Source organism: Lepidothrix coronata, unplaced genomic scaffold (assembly GCF_001604755.1).
Source record: "Lepidothrix coronata isolate B3197 unplaced genomic scaffold, Lepidothrix_coronata-1.0 Scaffold125, whole genome shotgun sequence".
In the NCBI taxonomy this organism is placed as follows: Eukaryota; Metazoa; Chordata; class Aves; order Passeriformes; family Pipridae; genus Lepidothrix; species Lepidothrix coronata.
Window position 1 is genome coordinate 2,082,260 of NW_016690305.1, and position 7,039 is coordinate 2,089,298.

At 50.3% G+C, this 7,039-nt stretch overlaps 1 protein-coding gene across 3 annotated transcripts in view; it reads left to right on the top strand.

Moving 5' to 3' along the window:
• Positions 1-5,545: 5,545 nt before the first annotated feature.
• MAP3K13 (mitogen-activated protein kinase kinase kinase 13) overlaps positions 5,546-7,039 on the top strand; it is a 73,382-nt gene continuing 71,888 nt past the window's right edge. For all 3 annotated transcript variants that reach the window (XM_017826303.1, XM_017826299.1, XM_017826301.1), the window contains exon 1: positions 5,546-5,596. The gene's annotated coding sequence lies outside the window, so the exon portion shown is untranslated. The remainder of the gene's footprint in view (positions 5,597-7,039) is intronic.

Below are 7,039 nucleotides of genomic sequence, written 5' to 3' on the forward strand. Positions count from 1 at the left end.
AAAAGTAGCTAAAATGTAGGAGGGGGGGGAAAGTAGATTCTAGTGTTACAAAATATATCCTTCACACTAAAGGTCATTTCAGAGAGAGAGAGAAGGTTGTTCAGAGGGAAAATTCCGGGATGTTGAGGAACTGATGGCTTTTTGCATGGTTCTGTTGCTGCCTGGTTGTCCATCCCTGGTGCTTCTCCCAGACACAGGTGTGTAATAAGGGCTGGCTTTTCCCATGGGTTGTAGGGTGTTGGTTTCAACTACGTGTGTTTTACTCTGATCAGCTTGTTGTGGAATGTTAACTTGAAATGTTTTGATACATCTATCTATATATATTTTTATCTATAGTCTCTCCTTTATGTCTTTTGGCTTTTAAAAGCCAGCCCCTGGGCAGAATGGCTACAGCTCCTTCTCTGGTCTGGAACAGGTGTAGATAATTTTAGAACTTGATTTATGTGTACTGAAAGGTCCTACACTCAAAGCAACCTTTATGGGTTACTTTTATATATCTCTTGCTTTTATATAAACTTTATTGCAATAGGTGTTGTAGTGGATCAGTACAGCTCTTCTGTCATTTATTGTGTAATGTTAAAAAAACAACCCAAACCAGGGATAATACTCTGCCACCTGTTTGTAGAACAGAGTGTTTGGGGAGTTTATAGAAATGGTGCAAACTATGCCTTGAAGGGCTACCTGGCCTGTTGTGTTTTTATTAACCAGGATGAAACCAAAGATCGTTCTGAGTTGTACTTTGTGTTTAAAATTTACAAGCCTGGTTTACTTGTCCTTTAATAACACAGCTGCTGTAGTTGTGATGAACCAGGCCCCTTCTGAGCCAGGAAAAGAATGCTCATAGAGAAAAAAAAAAGAGAAGAAAGTTCTACAGCGCCATGGAAAGGATCCAGTAAATGTTTAAGGCATATTGTTGTAAACCTTATGTTTGCCTTTTTTTTTTTTCCTCTTTTTCCTTCAAGATAAATGGAGTTTGGTAGCGAGAAGAAGAAATGCATTTCAGTGTGTACAGCAGAGAAATTTAAAGTCTTTGGAGTTTTACAAGGACCAAGTGCTTAAATCCAGCTCCCAAAAGAGTGGAGGAAGATGAGTGCGTGGCACAGGCCTGCTTTTCCTTCTCCCAGCAAGTTTTCATGGCAGTGAGACCCAAGGTTGTGCAGCTCTGCTCCATCAGGGCTGGTCCTGAGCATGGGGAGGGGTGCAGGTTGCAGAGCCTGGGGGTGCACTCAGCCTTGGTAAGGTGTAATCAGGATGGGCCAGGTTGTTCCTGGAAACTTTTGTGTTTCCCCAAGAGCTCGTGGAGGTCCCTCTCAGCCTTTCTGTCCTAAAGCTGTTCAGTGACTGCCTGGCAGTTTGTGCTTTGCTGGAAGGCAGCTGTGGGCTGTGACACCACGGGACAGGGGGGCAGCTCCTCCAGCCCCAGGCCTGCCAGAAAAGAGGAGATCCCACTATTCCAGATCCCTCTGATTACTGCTCTGTTGACTACACTGTAGAGGTGGTGCTCAGAAAATACACATGGCACCCGCTCCAGCTTGGAAAAAGGCTTCTCAAACAATTTCCACGTCAAATCCCTAAAAATTCCATTACTAGAAGTGGAAATGAGGACAGATTTCCTCACCAAAGGACAGATTTCAATGGATGTGAATGTGGTGTTTTGTCTTTTGAACCCATCAGAATGTGCTGTGGTAAAAGAGGAATATTCCTGCTTCTTCCTGAGCAGGAGCAACATGAATGTGTCAAGTCTCCCACAACCTCCTGGGATCATCAGCCTGTTCAGGAAGTGTTGAATGTTACAATCAAGTGCTTTATTTATAGGAGGCTCGGCTTAATTTTTATTCCTGTGTTTCATTGCTGCAAGGTACTCAGGAAGATGCAGCTTGATTTGCTATAGCCTTATTCACACAGAACAAAACCCCCTGGGAAATGCTTCTCTGACTCTTTGTGCAAACTCTGCCTGCTTCTGACCCCAGAGGCATTGGGAAAGGAGGCCCTACACTGATGTCCCAGCTGGAGGAGTAGAGTATTTCTGCTGAAACAACCTCTGAGGAATATGGGAGGTCTAATGAGCTGTACTGTGCAATCTGAGCAGAGATTTGTGGTAAAACCCACGGTCACAGTGCTGACAGGGACAGGAACTCTGAAAACTTGCCTGTTCTTGACAGCAGCAGGTCTAAACATCAGGCCTGAATTACACCCTGGTGTTTAAACAATGGCTTGGAGGGCCAGCTAAATGCACCACCAACTGTTTTCTGCTTTTTTTTTTTATAGCTATGGCTTGTAAAATTTTTCTTTTGGCTTTAAAAAAAATTATTTCCTGTAAAAAGAGCTACTGATCTCCTCATCTTTATAATCTTCTGTCCAGTACTCTGTTCTCTGCCCCCTCATCTGTGGTGAAAACCAATACTAGTAAACAGCTGGTCATAAAACAGTTTCCAAAGGCTTCTTTGGTTATCCCACCCTGAGGAGTCCTCCTCTGCTAACTCTAAGGCCTTTTTCCAAACTGCCTCCAAAAACCAGCCTTCCAAGGCCTCAGTGAGCTGGAGTTCAGCACCTCAGGGCTGGTTCATGGAGCTCTTTGAAAGGCACAGCTGGAGCAAGTGTGGCAATGACATCCACACAGCAAGGCACGTTGTGGGCTGTGGAATATCATCCTATTCCAGACTTGAAATTTCTGCTGAAGAGCCTCAGCTTCTTTTAGCCACGGAGGTGGTTTCAGCTTGATGTGACAAAGATGTGTTTAAGAACTTTTCCTCCTTGCTGGGTATCCTTTGAGGAGTTTTTTCCTTTAGTGAAAAAAGAGGTTTTAAATGTCTTGGAGACTTTGCCTCCTGTTCCATTTTGTAAAAGAAGGCTGGGCATAATTAAGTACATAATTAACTTTGACACTGTTGATATGTAGTTAAAACTTAACATGTAGGTGAACAGTTGTATATCCAACTCTGCACTCCCCCTTAGAAACAAAGGGCTCATCTGCCTTTAAAATGTGGGTGTGCAGGAGTGGAGAGCAGTGACCCAGCTCTGTGAGCAGGGCAGCTGTTTGCATGGAATCACAGGATGGTTTGGGCTGGAAAGGACCTTAAAGCTCATCTTGTGACATGGGCAGGGACACCTCCCACTAGAACAGGTTGCTCCAACCTGGCCTTGAAGAAGTTTTGCCTTATTGAGTCTTCACTCTGCTCCTTGGCTTCTTGAAACCCAGAGTCACCCCTCTAAAATTCCCCACTGCATCAGGCCTGGTCTGCATTTCTACATATTTTGACATCCAGACCTGCAAACACAAAGCCATGCACACATAGAGCTGGTCTAACCTATTTGTTAGCAGTGTTCAAACCCACAGTGTTTCCTAGTGAGAGGGTCACCTGTTCAGCATTTATCTCCCTCTGTACTACTCTGTGCATTTCAGATTTAAATTGTCGTAAGCAAAAATTGCCGTTTACGAGGTAGGGCTTTGATTTCTCCCTGCCAGAAAAAAGTATCTGTCAGTTATTATCAGTAGTCTGTGGGTATTTCATGATTGTTAAGCTCGGATATTTGCGTGGCTTCAAAGCAACACCTCCTGGCAAGCCGTGGTATTGCTTGTGCAGGGAGAGACCTTCCTGTTGGGATGGTACAAGACAAAACAAGTCTGCGGAGGGGTAGAATCATGGAATGGTTTGGGTTGGAAGGGACCTTAGAGCCCATCCAGTGCCACCCCCTGCCAGGGGGCAGGGACACCTTCCACTATCCCAGGTTGCTCCAAGCCCCGTCCAACCTGGCCTGGGACACTTCCAGGGATGGGGCAGCCACAGCTTCTCTGGGAAAGCTGTTCCCAGACTACCAGTGACCTGCAGCAAACCTCCCTTGTGTTTTAGTGTGCAAATCACAGTGTGATGGACGTGGCTGTCACAGCTCCCACTGGGGGAGAAATGAAAGTGGGGAGTGTGATCCAGGATTCTTTAAAATAGTGCTGCCATACAGGTGTTGCTGCCTTTTTTATTTCCGTGTGTGTGTGTGTGTTGTTCATACCACAGGTGCTGCTTTACAGTGGATGATATCACCAAAAGCAATGCAGCACTTTATCCAAAAAAGGCCCAAGCCAGCAAAGGATGTTTGCTGTCATCCCTATAAACGGTAACATGGAAGTCAGTGTTCATCTTTGCCCTTTTAATTTACTCCGTTTTCCCTATCCCACCGTCAAACTGACTGGCAGGAAACAGGGAAATGCAGAGCAATTTCAGAAAGCTTTCCTAGCGCTCCAAGTATCCCATTCCCAAACAGCGTGGGTGTCCCTAGGAGCAAGGCGAAACACTACAAGAGGCATGGAAACACCCCAGGACAAAGACCACGGGGACAGTCCCTCACTCACAGCGTTCACGCGTGGCTCAAGGTGCTGTTGTGCTGCTCTGGCATTGCCACGGGGCTATCCAACCCTCTGGAATAACGCGAGGAGTCAGGAACGAAGAACACAAGCCGAGGGATACAGAAGACTGAGGTGCAACATAAATGTTCATACAAGGAATGAAAGCGACACAAGTCACTGTAGAGGGACGTTTCTTGGAGGAGATGGTAACAGTGTCAATGAGGGCGATAAAAAGATACATGTAATCAATAAATCTTTCTGCTCTCCGTTCCAGAGTCGTCGATGTAGCACTGAAAAAACTCTTCTGTGTCCGGCGGTAAAGTACAATGTTAAAAGCATCTGTCAAAGCTTCGCGTCCTAATATTCAGTTTGGCCCGGGAGGCGGTGTTTTAACTCATCCCCAGCGTCCTGGCCGGCAATCTCAGACTGTCGGGGCTGCTGTCACTGAGCCCTTGGAAAGGGGGGGACCCGACCGGGACCGGCCCCTCACGAGTTCCCGCCCAAACACCGCCCGCGCGCGCTCCCACAGGCCCCGCCCACCGCCCCTCAGTCCACAACCCCGCCTCCCTCAGACCCCGCCTATCGCCCATCAGGCCACGCCCAAAGCAGCGCCCATCAGACCACGCCCACTCCACAGTAGATCCCGCCCACTCACCATCTCAGACCTCGCCCACGCCCCTCCTCAGACCCCGCCCCCTCAGGCTCCGCCCTCCCTCTCCCTTCAGACCTCGCGCACTGTGCTTCAGACCGTGTCCGCGTCCCCTCAGACCCCCCCACGTCCCCTCAGACCTCTCCCGCGTCCCCTCAGACCTCTCCCGCGCTCTCTCAGAGCCCGCCCACGCCCCGTCAGACCCCGCCCACGTATCTCAGACGACGCCCACGCCCCCTCAGACTCCGCCCGCGCTCTCAATTCAGACCTCGCCCATGGCGACTCAGACCCCGCCCACTCTCAGACCTCGCCCTTATCCCTTCAAACCCCGCCCACTCCCACTTAGACCCCGCCCACACACTATCAGACCCCGCCCATGCCCCCTTAGACCACGCCCACACCCCATTCAACCCCGCCCACTCTAGTTCAGACCACGCCCACAACCCATTCAGCCCCGCCCGCGCTGGTTCAGACCACGCCCAGGCTCCTCACTCAGGCCCCGCCCACCGCCTTTAAAGGCCGCCCGCAGTCGGCGCGGTGCCGGAGGTGACGTGTGCGGGAGCGCGCGGGGCGGAGCGGCCGCGCCGGCGGGGACGCGGCTAACGGGGGTGAGCGGGGAACGGGGTGCCGGGGGGGCTCAGGGAAGGGGGTGCCGGAGTGGCTTAGGGTACGTGGTATCGGAGGGGCTTAGGGTACGGGGTGCTCGGTTAACGCGGCGCTCCGGGTATTGCGGTGCTCAGGACTGTCGGCGTGCCTGGGTTACGGGGTGCTCGGTTAATGTGATGCTCAGGTATTGAAGTGCCCGGGTATTGGGATGCTCAGAGTTATCGGGGTGCTCGGGGTATCGGGGTGCTCGGTTACCGCGGCGCTCAGGGCGCTGTGCTCGCCCCGGTGCTCCCCGGTGCCTCCTCTCCATTGCCCTGGCTGAGCCGGGCATTGCCCGCTCCTGTTTTCAGGCGCGGGGCTCCCGCGCTTGTGTGTTAGGTACGTAAAAAAAAAGGGACTTTTTCCTCATTTTAAAGAGCAGCCGGAGTTGCTCCCGTGGCACCGCCGAGGTGCGGGCGATGCCTCTTTCGAGGCGGGTGAACAGTCACGTTATCTCCGCTGTCCGGGCAGGAGGAAGCGTCGGAGTCAATCTCCAGGCGGAACCTGGAGCAGATCCCGGCGGAGATAAACCTGTGCTGTCTGTCCTAATCCCGTTTGAGCAAAACGGCCCGGGGGCCGTTGGCAACAACAAAAATCAGTGCGGGCTTCTATGGCTTTGTACCCTGCTCGGTAAAATAATAATAAGTGTAGGAATTTTGATGCTACTCTCACCTGGCAGCAGTTTGGGAGGGTGGAAGGGATGGATTTAGCGGATGTTTCACTTGGAGTATCTGGTTTAGCCCAGAGAAGTGCAGCACTTGAATTGGTGAGGAAAGGCAGGGGCTGGAGTAACAGGAAAGGGGGAATGGCTTCAAACTGACAGAGAGAAGATTTAGATTGGATTTTAGGGAGAAATCCTTCCCTGGGAGGGTGGGGAGGCCCTGGCACAGGTTGCCCAGAGAAGCTGTGGCTGCGTCTGGATCCCTGGCCAGGCCAGGTTGGACGGGGCTTGGAGCACCCTGGGCTAGTGGAAGGTGTCCCTGCCCATGGCAGGGGGTGGGACTGGATGATCTTTAAGGTCTATTCCAACACAAACAATTCCATGATTCTGTGGCAACCTTCTTGTAGGGAAGGGCACTTCTCAGGGCAGAATCTCATACCTCTACCTTATTTTTGCTAAGTGGATGGAGGTGGCTGTAAGTAACACTTTCAGGCTTAGTGCAAAGAAAATAAGACCTTCTGAGAAAACAGATAAAAACCTGCCACCTTTCTTATTTGAGCTTTGTGGGAGTTTTGCTGCTGGAAACTGCTGAGGCCTCGCTTGCAGTTGTTGTTCTTTTATCCTGCAGTTTTACTAGTTCAGAGATAGAATGATCTTAACATACTGATCTCATTCTCAAAGCAGAGCAAAAAAATCAAGGTAAATACTTTCTGCATTCAGTCCGGGGTGGATTTGAGTCCTGATT